This window comes from Dreissena polymorpha, chromosome 3 (genome assembly GCF_020536995.1).
Source record: "Dreissena polymorpha isolate Duluth1 chromosome 3, UMN_Dpol_1.0, whole genome shotgun sequence".
Lineage (NCBI taxonomy): Eukaryota > Metazoa > Mollusca > Bivalvia > Myida > Dreissenidae > Dreissena > Dreissena polymorpha.
In genome coordinates this window covers 39,807,337-39,821,895 of record NC_068357.1, presented here as the reverse complement: position 1 = coordinate 39,821,895, position 14,559 = coordinate 39,807,337, and the positions used below count along the sequence as shown (strand labels likewise).

Here is a 14,559-nt window from a genome sequence, read left to right as displayed (position 1 = left end):
AATGTTATTTGCAGAAAAATACAAGGTAGAGGCGATGGCATATAAAAAGGCGGAAACATAACGCCACGCGACGATCTTGACGGGTCATATCAGAAGCCGGAAGCTTCATCTAACATCGTAACACAAGGGGCTGAAACTCAATTACCATTGAGACGCACAGGACTATGTTTCGCATGTGGCGAACCGGGTCATCGGAAAGGAGCAGCTGGATGTTCAGCAAACAGCTCGACCAATTAGTTAAGTTAATTATGTATAGAACCCCGTTATCAGAAAATGTGTAGTTTCGTGTTCGTCGGAAAACGTAACGTACAAAAAGTTCTTAAAGTCGAACGTGATCAAAAGGATCCAAGTATAGTTCGCCGGTAAGTTGAAGGAAGGCCCACGCGGTTAAGTAGCAGGAGACTACTGATAGTAAGTACATTTTCGATGTAGTAAATGGCGGTTATAAGTTTATTTTTTCCGTCGGAAAACGGTAACGTACAAAAAGATCTGTCTCAATGTATCAAAAGGAACTTAGTATAAAACTTGATCAAAAGGATCATAGTATAGAAATTGATGCTAGAAGCTCGCCGGTAAAAAGAACGAAAGCCCATGTAGCCAAGCTGTAGCAAGCTACGGATGGTTGGTACATTTTAGATGTAGTAAATTGCGGTTATATGTTTTCTTTTCGGTCGGAAAACGGTAACGTACAGAAAGAGATAAAAGGAGCAATTGATCAAAAGGATCATAGTATAGAAATTTATCAAAAAGATAAAATTCATAGTATAAAAAAAAAATTGTTACCGGAAGTTTTTCGGTAAGTAGACTGAAAACCCACGTGACATTTATCATGTTGTTAATACGCCCGTTAATAAGTTTATAGTCGTATTAAATAAGAATGGGAGGCCTCGATATATTTAAAATCATTATTTATTTATTTGTTCTACTTTCGATATTAGAGGAGCGTATCACGATATTGATACATTCACGAACGGTGTGGTTTGAGCTATCAAGAGAATAGCAGGCAATATTAGGCTGTAATAAGCTTATATTTTGCACGATAACGGCCGATCATATATTTATTTATTTGTTCTACTTTCGATATTAGAGGAGCGTATCACGATATTGATACATTCACGAACGGTGTGGTTTGAGCTATCAAGAGAATAGCAGGCAATATTAGGCTGTAATAAGCTTATATTTGGCACGATAACGGCCGATCATAATTATATTTATTTATTTGTTTTACTTTCGATATTAGAGGAGGTATCATGATATTGATACATTCACGAACAGTGTGGTTTGAGCTATCAAGAGAATAGCAGGCAGTGTTAGGTTGTTATAAGCTTATATTTGGCACGATAACGGCAAATCATATATTTACTAAAACTCGTTAAAACTAAAATGAGGTGTACTAGCATTCTTACATCAAATTGACTTAAAATAGTTATTTGCTTTTGTGATGATGGCATACATCACAGTGTAGAATATGAAAAAACATTATATGCTAGTGACTAGACGAGTTTGGATGTTAACTGGCTGAAGAAACAGTATTTTGATTTCTTCTCAGAGAGTAGAATGGCTCGGGCATGTGATCGATATGCATAAAATGCAGTTTTGAATAATTAAAAATGAGTAGCTAGGCTAGAAAAAAGTATTGATTCGATGATCTATCTAATTTATCAAACGAATGAAAAAAGTAGTACCAAAAGATAAATTAATAGCTAATCTTGTAGGGCAGATAATTTCCTTTCAGAGTGTGATTGTAAATAAAGTTTGGTGATAACAATGCATATATACAATTGCATAAATACCAGAGCTAGTTGGAAAGCTCCCGTTATTGTAACGTTGCAAGCTATTTCCAAACTTAGATTATGGAAAGAAAGCACTAGGCAGTTAATCAACGGTGGAAAAGATTTCAAACACAATTAGTTGTTTTTGTGTAATATATTTGCTGATGCAAGTACCACAAGTTAGGGTTTATGGAGGTTTTATAGAAAGTTGTAGCTTTAATGTAGATATAGGCGAAATGACTGTCAAGTTAACGATTTTCATAAAAATAAAAAAAGCAAATTTTCAATTTGTTTTATTCAATTGACGAAGAGAGTAAAGGTATTTACTCGTGGTCTTTGAGACCCGAAAATGAGAAAATTGGAATATACATGATCTTAATAAAAAGAGCAACCTGTTCCCGGAAGTGAACAGATTATTGACGAAAAGAGAAAAGTTATTCATGTAAGTGATTACTATATTACTCTGTTAAAATCAAGGAGGTACACTGCCAGTGTTTCTATAAACGAAACAGGTAATGCATATTGTGATTTAATATGAAGCCCAAACATTAAGCCACCGGAAGTTGGTTTTCAAGATAAACCGGATAAGTATTCCGTCGTATATTGCTCGCGGAAGTGAGCAGAGATGCTCCATGAAGAGAGCAGATAGTATGCTATGGTCCCCGGATGTTATGTTATATGAAATGTTTAAATGCTTTGCAAAAATCGTACATCAAAGTGCATTCAGACAATAAAATGTAAAATCTATGTTATTGAATGGTAGTCAAAAGAAATAGCTTTAGATTTAAATATGTTGTGTGGATACTGGATTCAATGAAAAGAGGCAGTGGGTGCCTTAGTTCAATATGGGGAAACAATGTAAACTGGTTAGTTCAGAAACTAGGTTGATATCAATCTGTATCAATAAGATGATATCGGAGAAAGCAAAATGCATCCTTGTTGTCCCAAAAAGGGGCAGTTCGCCTTATTGGCTAATGTTGATTTGTCATACGGACATTTTAGAGATATTGTGAAATATTGCAAAACGTTTGGTAGAGACTGTATGATTCCAGGTTGTTTCGGTAACACTATATTATCATTAAATAAGATAGCGTTAAGATGCATATCACAATACAGTTATCAATGTATAGTACATATGTTTGACAGGAAATGTTTTGAGAGGTACTCCGAAGGAGCGATTAGAGGGCTCGGGCTTGCATGGGCTTCGAAGAGATTAGATGACGGACAGAATGGCTAAGTGAATACTTAGAACAATCAAGAGCAGACAATACGGTGAAGAAAAGAATTCATGTGCGCATTTCAAATACTGCGAAGAAAATGTAGTCGCCATGCCAGCCTTACATATATCAGTAGTAATGTACATGGCTCAATTGATGGATCGAGGAAATCTAATAACGTTTTTTACATCTGTGTTTTACAGTATTAAATGGATCCATTCTATTAATGGTGTACATGATCCAAAGGAAGATTTAACAAATTATTATAAGAAGCTTCAAAGCGTGTGTGTTTCAAACCATCTCACAAGAAAGATGTATCATGTACATGTACTTTCATTAGAGATGATACAAACTTTGTGTTTGATATAAGGAAATTCCACTGTTTTCATTGATTGATCATTTTTGGGTTATACATGTACATGTATCATGCATATTATCAAATTAAGTGACTTTCATTGTAATGACCTACAATTGAAATCTGATCACTTTGTTATCAAAGTACGCCATTATAATACTGGCATGTATACGAATGGTTCGGATATTATTATTGCAAAATGTACAACTACAACTTCCCATACGGCGTTTTATTAACAAATATGTAATTAGCAAATTGGTCAAATGAATCAAATGATTTTTTGTTCAAAACAGTTATTTGTTATATATATGTAATTATTTAGACTAGCTAACGCCGAGGGCGTGTTTGAGAGATGTTTGAAGCGACATGGTCGATGGAAGTCTGATAGGGCTAAAGATGGGTACATTGATGATTCTCTAGACAAAAAAGCTTTTTATCACTAGACAATTGAACTTATAATTGATTTGCAGTTCGAATTTAAAACCTTACTAACCTTTGTTTTTGTTCTATCGCAAGCCTTGCCCAATGCAAAACGTGTTGTGTTTTGTGCTTAGTTGTGTGAAGACTTTTCAGTTCTGTGCGTTACGGAGTATAGCACAGAACGTATATCTAAACATAACGCACCGCACAAAACAGGTATATGTGCGGTTCGTTCATGCGTGTGGTTGTCACGTGAGTGATGGTCACTCAGGTGGACATAGGCGGGAATTTGCACGGGGTGTTCATTGTTTGGTCAGTTCTACGCTAGAATTCGATCAGTAAACTTTGACTTTTTTAAATTCGAGCCGCATTAGTAGTAAATTGGCTGAAATGACATGTTATGTTTGTGTTACATAATGTTTAGTTACATGTTAATATTTGTTGTTTTCAGGTACAGTTTTCCAGAGATATTTAACATTGGGCTTCTGATGAATTTTTATCTCTGGTTTTTACCCTGGCCTTGAAAACACCAATTAAGGACACAATACTAGAAGTGATGTATACAAATTATAGTTATACTTTGTTATATAATTTATAGATCGAAAATTGTCCTGTCAAGTTTGTACAAAGATTGTACTTGATTGTTATATGATACGAATATGTAATATTCGTGGACGTGTGTTGTCAATAAACTGATCGCAAGCCTTGCCCAATGCAAAACGTGTTATGTTTTGTGCTTAGTTGTGTGAAGACGTAATCATCTTAGAGAATAAAAGCCATATGACTGTGTTTCAAGAGACTTGTTTTCACGGAGTTTGAGGATTTGGGTTTATAAGGCGTTATTTTCCTCTCTCTCTCTCTCTCTCTCTCTCTCTCTCTCTCTCTCTCTCCTCTCTTCTCTCTCTCTCTCTCTCTCTCTTTCTCTCTCTCTCTCTCTCCTCTCTCTCTCTCTCTCTCTCCTCTCTGCTACCCTCTCCCGTTTCCTTCCTCCCCTTCTCTCTCTCTCTCTCTCCTCTCCCGTCTTCCCTCTCCCCTCTCCCTCTCTCTCTCCTCCTCTCTCTCTCTTCTCTCTCTCTCTCTCTCTCTCTCTCTCTCTCTCTCTCTTCTCGTCAAATACGATCAAACAAACACATGAATAATTTATACTCTAAATGCATTGTATTGCAACAAATTGTCAATATGAGATCCATGGCAATTGCAAATCATCCAGCAACGCTGCAACGTTGAGGCCGCATCTCGAGACTTTGGCATCCATTCTTCGGGTGTTAGGAACTACATGTTTTGATCTTTTAAAAAGTAAACTGTGTGTTTAGAAGTGTGGCAAGATGTACTGTCCTGATGGAACGTCATGCCGTGTTTACTCCATCCTTTCGTATAAATGGTTTAAAAACTGTATTGATATGGTATTCTGAGTTTACCTTGGTGCCTTTGGGAATTATTCTGATCTCTGATTTACCTGTGGACGATACAGCAGCCCACGCCATGAAGCCACGGGCAAACGAATCACGATAAACTTCAGTTTATCGCCAACGTTTTCTCCCATTCTGACATAACATACTCTTCTTCTTCCAAAACTTACACCAAAATAAAACATCGCCTCGTCATATGTTACAAAATCTCACCACTTGCCACATTTTAGCTTTAGATATAGCTGATAAGACCTGGACCTGCGCTTCTGAATGTGTGCCATGCTTTCAAAACATTCCTGATGATGTAGTAAACTGTTCCCCTGGACATTCCTGTGGCCAATGCCATTTTTCTCTGGATCTGCGGATTGATTTTAGAGATCCAGCGACGAATGTTACATATGACGTCAGGTGTGACCTTATATGGACGTCTACTTAAAGTTGACTTTGTAGCACCACCAGGCGTTGTACTGCGCTGTAAAGTAGCGGCATGTCGAATATTTCGTATACTTCCCCCCCCCCCCCCCCAAAAAAAAAGCATGGCCAGACTTTTTTTAGTTCATTTTGAATGCTTCTGTAACTGCATTTGCATCTCATAGGGCCTAAAACAATACCCTTACCGTTTCACTAATTTTCTTGTGAGGGATGTTAATTGCATGTTCATTGAAGTAAAGTATATTACACAACTGCTAAAACAATAATGGTTCGAGAAGATTGTGCATGAAAAAACACGGATTTCTTTTGTTTGTTATTGAAATTGGGCAACTCTCGTATCTAAAGTACATGCCAAGATATTATGATCATTACGAGGCCGCTCTATGAAGCATTTCAACAGCGTCTGAATGTTGAACTATATACGTAATAAAATATTAAATAAGCTCAAGTTTACTAATTCATAGGCTTAGACATATTTCTTATCATGGTTTCTTGGTATCCGGAGAGGCGCCCCCACCCCGGATAAGTGCCCCCCGGAGAACTGCCCCCTTATTTTAAAGTGGGCGGAGAACTGTCATCCCATCAAATCTGTAGGGGCGGAGAACTGCCCCCCCCCCCTGTCAGAATAAAAAAGGCGGAGATCTGCCCCCTCACAATAATTCAAGGGGCGGATAAGTTTGTCAACTTCAATTAGCATGAAACGTCGGGCATCATCACACCTTTTTACCGCAAACAGCTACTCAAACAACAATGGTTTCTAATGAGAAGCTCAATGCAAATGGTGAGCATTACATTACTTATGGCGAGTACGTAGTGAAAACAATACTTACGGGTAATTTTATGTTATACCCGTACACATTTTATCCGGTAACAATTTAATTTCAGTACAAGTATATTTCCATTTATCGAACTAAATAACACAAATTTTTTACATCCACGTGATAATATTATTATATCACTATACATGAATGCCATGTAAAAGTCGTGTTTTAATAAGAGCGCGAATCATAGTCGGGTCCATGCAGGAAAAGCGTGCTTGTTAATACAGACCATGTGTCGTAACTAAATATAGACGTGCAAATAAGTACATCAGAATTAATGTACACAAAAAGATAGTATTGACCCATTGAAAATAGCGAAAAAATACGTAAATTTACGAATAATAAATTAAATTCAAAACCAAAATCGGTTTCAGTTTGCTTTAATTTGCTGCTAATTAGACAGGCTGAGAACGTGTTCCCTTTTACGATAAGCACCGCGATCTTTTAATCTTTTCATTGGTAAACCGGGCCGACATTAATAGTTCAGCAATTGTTACCTTTGGAGAGAGCCGCATACGGGTTTATTATATTGAACCGTCGAAATCCGTAATTGGTGAAAACAAACAAATAAATTATTGATTTCAGCTTGCATAAGGATGTTATAAATTTCATACTAATTGTTTGTTTTAATTACGGGGAAATTATCAAATGATTCAGCCGCGAAACTTTTTATTAAGAAAAAGGGATTGTTTTCTTTGTTCACATAGGGTGAAATCACGTGATTATCAATATGGCGACGTCCTTGCCGACGCAGGTATTTTTGCCGTTTTATACCTTGTATTACTTGAATATTATTTTTGACATTTCACTCACTTTCCAACCATATTAGCAAGAAAGTTACTGGCGTTTTTGTCATTGTAATACTCGCTCTACTCTTCGCGAAATTTCTTTATTTAGGGGGCACTTCTCCGGATCATCAATTTTGACAGGAGGGCACTTCTCCGCCCCCTGTTTTTCAGAAGGAGGCAGTTCTCCGCCCAATAAAAAACAGTGAGGGGGCAGTTATCCGCCCAGTGAAAAATCTTTGAGGGGGCACTTCTCCGGGGAGGGGGGTACCTATACTAGAGCCTGGTTTCTTAGCTATTTGTGTTGCAGTATAGGTTTATGAGGCGACCGCCGAAAATGAAACAGTTATTGCCCAAAAGAACCAAACTTGCCCATGCAGCACATTATGCTTAAAATGTACATTGTTTTTATTAAGAAACTTGGGTACAAACTGTACACAATAAAATAATTAATCCTAGTCGTATGTTACTTATTTTAAAGTATCATTGTGCTTTAGTTATGTTTATTTTTAATCGAAGTTTAAATATGGATATGTTATTATCCTTCCGACACTGTGTGCCTTTACGTTACTTAACTGAGCGTGTAAGCTATACACAATTAACACATTCGTTTTTCTGCCTTTTTGCACGTTGGTCTTCCGATTCCGGTCATAGATTTAGAAAAAAAAGCGTTTTCTATTTAAACAGTATTCCTTGTAATTCTATTTATATGAGATTCTTTGTCTTACATATCAAAGCTAAATTGAATGTACTCGACTTCTCCATAAAAAGCGATACGAGAAAATATGGTTACAATTTCTGTTATTCTAAATCGAATAGTTTCGTGACTGCAGGATAAATGTATATCAATTTAACTCTAATTTGATGAAACGACCAGCCCAGCCGAACACACTTTTTTTATATGCTGAATTAGTATGTTTGTTTCATTTTCACTATTTTTTCTCACAAGTTTCACTAGTTTTTTACACTTAAAAATGAGTTAAAATGTATAATTAAAATATCGACGATATAATATATTTTGGATTCAAAAGTACGCAATTCATTAAAACGTGCATTTTGGGAAAAAAATACATTATATACATAAATTGGTGCTGTACAGCCGATTCGCAATGGCCATAGCTTTTCGGTACGTCAGAATTTACAATGAGTATACGACTTAATTACAGTTTTCCGAGTCGGATAGCATACCACCGCTATTACAGTGGCAAATTTTTATAAATGTTACCAGTGTATCTGCTGCTTATTTTCAATGCTCTGAACATGACACCATAAGTATAAAAAGATGGATGAAAATCTCAGTAAAAATAAATCATAACATTTGCTCCTAACGTTTTTCCCTGTTAATAGATATTTTAGAACAGTCACACTGGGTGTGAGATTGCATGAGATAGCACTGGCTAGCAATTCATAAAAACGCTTCATTTTTCCTCGCTGGATCATTAAAGCAAAGTGGCAGACTAAAGATGACACACATGAGATTATTTTATTTTTATTAATATCGTAGCCCATTCCCAAGACAGAGTTCCAACCACTTAGTCACGCGTTGAAACGTCATATCTACTAGTAACTCAGGGGAATGACTAAGTTCTTCGTTGGGAAGGTACAACTTATTTGAGGTAACACATTGAGCAATCAATAAAAATACATGCTGTTTATCGCATGTTTTACTAAGGAGGTTTACATAATTTCGGAAAGCATACATTTCACAGGTTCACAATTTTAACTGCTTTTCAAAATGTGTATATTCCGATTGGTTGATTGCGTCCTTACCACGAGTTTGTTACTCAGTCGTTTCCTGAAGTTACAAAGTCGTCCCCACTACTTAGGTTTGTATCACGAAACGTTCTCGCAACATACTAACTCTTTTCCACGGCTTACCGTCTCATTAGAATAGGTAAGTAATATCGTCCCCACGACGATTTAATAAGTTTTGGGAACCAAATAAAGCACAAACATCATATTAAGTGACTCGTTAAAACGTGTTTTAATAGATTATAGTATAAGGTTATTTTGTCATACTTTTATCGCCCAAGAATATTTTCTAAAAGGTTTTCGAGGGTAGTGCGATGTAAGGTGATGTCCATTTAAGAAATGCCCGCGGTTCTTTATAGTGCCAGATGAGAAGCATATAAAACTCTACACCTCCGTTTAATGTCTAAAAAATCGGAACTGTGACCCAAGAGTGCTGGCGCCAGATTGCCACCACTGGACAATGCACTAGCTTACAACCAGACAATAGTTCATTTAAATTGTCACACACAGCGACCAAAGACAACACGATATGAGATTTCTGGGGCTATAAAAAAATAAGCTACTTCCACCTTAGACGACCACAGGTTGTCATGGTGCTATTTCAAAAGTACATTTTAGCACATCGACGATGAGATTTAGTACATTCGAAGTCTTTAATCACGAAACGTATCACGTTAATGCGCACATACTTGTTTGCATATTGATATATATGTAGAAATTAAATATAACTATAACACTCCATATAAAAGATCGACATAGTTTCGGTAAGTGGTGTACAGTCTACGATTTCCAAGGAATTCTAGCGTGTGTGCGTAGTAACCGTATTGCGTATGGAAAGAGTCCTTATTCGAATATTCTTGCAGCAAAACAATATCAAACATAAAAATAAACAACCACAAGCAAACAAATTATAATTATATAAAATCCCTTCTTTATATCTGACACATATAAATTGAAGAAAAAGCACAAGTTGCTAATCACTGACACACTTTTTATGAGGTCTTTTATTTCAACTTTAGTTTGTTACCATTTTCCATTTGCATTAACGATTTTATAGTTCGCAAATAAGCAAAAGTCATTTAGCAAAATCAGGTTTGCTAATAAAATAGACGATATATGGTTAACTGAAATGCGACAAAAACAAATGTCTAAAATAAAAGCTAATTTTTAATGTACCATATTGAACTGCTTTACATTTGTACATTAACTATAAATGCATAGACACTTACTAGTATCACATTAGTTACATCATAACATAGATCCATTAATATTAAATGTGTTAAAGTAGAACTGTCATTATGTATATCATTATTTTATGTAATACAGTTCTACAGTTTTCATATTCTAAAAGCGTATTTGATGAGCATCATATGTAATATGTTTTAGTTTAGAAACATACATATCATATTTGACTGAGTACAACATTCGGATCATGTGTATCATTTAAGTATATGAATTGTGTTACTTATTATAATATGCTGTTTATTTTGGCTATTAAAGAGTCATGAACCTTATTTTCCTATCTTGTTGCTCATTTATTGCATAACTGTATCTAAATCTAAGCAAATATTGAATACCGTTCGTTCAAGAAGATTGTACCTCTGTAACGTATAGCCTTTTCATTTTGCCACAGCTTGCATTTCCAACGAAGCAATTATTACTATTTTCAAATGTAAAATACCTTTGAGATTTTTGTCGTGTTTTTTTTCATGACATGACCACGGAACCCAGTAATGCTTTTAAACTCTTTCGAACAGTCTGGACACACATATACGGATTCCTTTACTACTGTAGTATGCAGCGGTTCTTCATCTTCAGTATATTCACCTAAAATTTCGTCTAGGTCTAAGTCGTCATCCCACGAAAAAAAAAATCGTTCTTGAACCTTGCCATGTTAAATATGTTCAAGCGCAAAATACAACTGTTTTCGAAAACTAAGAATAAACTAGTCTGTGAACGTATTAAAAATGGTTAGGATGGATGTACAGAGACCAATCTTTGACCACAAATCAATCAGAGGCGTATCCCGAAAATTTTCAGAGGGGGGGGGGGCTCAACAGGGGAGGGTGCGTGAGGGGTGTCCCCTTCCGTCGTCGAACTTTTTTTGAAACGGCACATTGAAATGATGCGATTTCCTGCTATCTAATCAGCATTTTGCATGATAAAAGTGAATGTAAAACAAATAAGAACTTGAGTTCACACATCAAGTGTGACAGACACACGGACAGACAGACACACAGGAGTAAATCAAATGTCTCTCAAACCACTAAAGTGGTGGGAGACATTATCTTTATCCATAACTTTTTTAACAGAGTTAGATGGGTGGACCTCCTATTTAACCTTGTTGGATATCCTACTAGGTCAACTTAGGTACAACATAAAAATGTTTGTGCCCATGTCCCTATGAATGGAAAGCAGGCACACAGCGGAAAACCTGTCCTGACCCATTGATGATCTTAGTTTTGTCTTAACAAATCCTTGGGCACTGCTACTCCTTTCACACTCGCATGATGTGACAGGGAACACACATGATATGGACAAAACAGTGTAAATGATGGGGTATAGCTGGGAATCACAATGTGCAACAGAGCCATGAAGGGTAGTAGGTGGGTTGGGTACACCCTTCCACCTAGCCTGCCATATAAAGTGCAACTCAGCAGGCAGGGACTGCGGGGAAGGGAGATCATCATTGAACCATTCAAGGTCACTAGCACTGACAGGAGAGGAGCACATTTGTTCAGGTATAAACTTCAATCCCATGGCTGCCTTAGTCTGCAAATAACTGAATTGGGTGTCCATTTCGTTCACAAAAGTGTCAACAAAGGGATTCATTAGGTTTCTTGTGTAAATTAATTCGGGTGTTGCTGCCTCGATGTTGTCACGCTTTTAGAAAATGATTAAGTTTCATATAGCAAAGTTATTCTTCATTTTGAGTCTTTTTTAATTTCAAAAACTATGGATGAACATCAAAGCAGTTTGTATTATTATTTGTAAAAAAATAAAATAATAATAATTGCCATTCATTAAGTGTGCAGTTGAATTTCACTGGCATTAACTTGTTTCTCAAAAGGATTATCACTCAAAAGAGCTAAAACCAATTAAATTCATCAAAGAAATTACCGAAATAATAATTATGATTGTCCATTGCGTTCGTCTAAACTCTTTAATTGCTACAACTTGAAATAGTGTTTTTCACAAGTCTCATGCGGCAGCCATTTGTAAACATTTACCTATATCTAAATGTATGGATGAATTTCATTAGTTGAATGTATCTTCTTCAGCCAATCAAATAGCGCAGTTTATTACTTACAGTCAATGAAGCGCGCACTTTAGCTGACGAATGTTAGATCGTCTGTACACATGCCTGGGGGCTAATCACACAAATCGACAACTGTCTATGGCTTAATTAGGGACATATGACAGTAAATACACAAGTGGATTGAAACTGTAAGGGGCTCATTTTTATTAAAAATCGTGTCTAGCCAGCCAGCTGGGGGGGGGGGGGGGCTTTAGCCCCCTAGCCCCCCACCTAAATACGCCTCTGTTAAATGTGTGGAATCTGACACCAATATGCATGTGAATCCCTGTCATGGCCTGTGTATCTCAACCCGAGACAGCAGGGCCACATCGGTGCTTCTCAACCAAAGACAGCTGCCAAGCAGGCGACTGACTGTCGCGTAATCAATTGTTACCTCTTCCGTAAGAAAGATATATAAAATAACACAAATAAAATTCGTTTGAAGTGGTATATATTTTACAATATAACAGGCGTGAAAAGCGTTACAAACATCATTACGGGTCAACAATGTCTAATAAGTTCGCTGTAAATTGGGTGTGTTATCGTGGCTAATTTCAATTTATGTTTCTTTAACATAAATTACTTTTTAGTAATTGACAAAACGCCATTTAAACTTTTATTGTGTTATCGTGCTTTTATTTGGTTCAGGTTTTAACACAAATGCAATAACATGCGATAATTGTTTTTAGCCCGGACATAACAGCAAAAGTCGGATTATTTCGATGCTATTTACACAATTTATACAATATGTCAACGAGCCGACGAGGTGATGTAATCTCTTTTAAATTAATGCGACTTCAAATGGTCGTTTATTTCATTTGAAAATTCGTGCAACACAAATATCTCAAATAATGAGTATAACGCGGAATTAGTTAGGTTGGATAACACTTATTACATTATGTAACATTTTATAATCATTTATTAATCAAACAATGTGGTTGCTAAACAATCAATTACATCAATAATCCGATAGATTCTTAGACAGCCGACATCAATCGTGATACATCGGCTATCTCGGATTCCTCCGTAAGATAGGCCTCGTGGCTAACGGTCGCCATATTGCCTTGTATTACTACTTTACTACCCAAAAGGTTGTCAGTCTATTGTTATGAGGCTGTATACGATGCGCGTTGAACTAGCGCCAAACTTTTTACCGAAACTTTGATATAAATAGCACTATTAACGTTCATTTGTGTTGCATTTTGACCTATTATCCAAGTGATTTACTTTTCCATTATTATTTAATCACCCAATCATCCAATTTTTAAGATGAAATTACGGTGTTTACAAAACCAACCAAACCGAAAGTGAAACTGGATGCATTACGTTTCGCGATGTAAACATTAAATATTTGTTCAGTTTGAGGAAGCGAATCGATAATAGACGTTGAAATATGTATGCAATACAGACTATCATTGCCGATTGTAGTACTGGCTAAAAAATACCTTTTATGACAGGTCATGTATAGAACGTTAATCAAATAGTGACCATAAATCACTACAAATGTCTGGGTTGTTCATTAATATAATTAATGCACGTTTCTGATCTAATTGCCTGTATCTAGTTGTAATTAACATGATATTGATAAAATTAAAACGTTTTTTTCATAAATTAACATTACATGTTTTATTTTTATCATTTAGGGAATATATAATTGTATCATTATCATCATTAAATATTCTGAAAATGATCTAAATTATCATGATTACTTTAAAGTAAAATTTTTAAATTTTACTCATTGTTTTTAATGAATTTGCACATTTGCTTGATTCAAAATAAAATGTATTAATAAGGGTTTCAGTTGTTAGTTTTAACCCATTTTTAGTTCGATTAAATTTAAAGTACTAACTACGTACATGTATGTGAAATGCTCTTGAGTTCGTTTCCTGGGCCTAGAACCAGTACTTGGGTGTCTCTTGGAGATTTCTTAAGAATGCTCCCACACTGGGGATCAAACCAGTGACCTCCAGATCATTAGGTGGACACCACATCCATTACACATCAGCGACCTTTAATTAGTAAATTACTTTAGTATTGCAGCATTATATAATGTAATGTTGCTACATATTTTTGGAAAATGATTAATGTGCAGTACTAAATAAATCTAAATGCATACAATTTTAATTGTGTATATTGTGTGATTATTAGTTACAAATTCCCTTTTTACAGGTATACTGGATTATGAAAGACTGATAAACATAAAATTGACAACTCATCTCCCCAACGATACTTTGTGTGGCTCATTCTCGGAACAAACCCATAGTCAGTGAGAAAACTACAGTGTAAAGAGACCACTTG

General features: G+C 36.0%; 1 long non-coding RNA gene across 1 annotated transcript in view; it reads left to right on the top strand.

Moving 5' to 3' along the window:
- Positions 1-4,471, top strand: part of LOC127873788 (uncharacterized) — a 4,895-nt gene extending 424 nt beyond the window's left edge. The window contains exons 1-2 of the long non-coding RNA XR_008046381.1: positions 1-236; positions 2,919-4,471. The exon at positions 1-236 is cut by the window's left edge and continues 424 nt beyond it. This is a non-coding gene — a long non-coding RNA (uncharacterized LOC127873788). The remainder of the gene's footprint in view (positions 237-2,918) is intronic.
- The last annotated feature ends 10,088 nt before the right edge of the window (positions 4,472-14,559 follow it).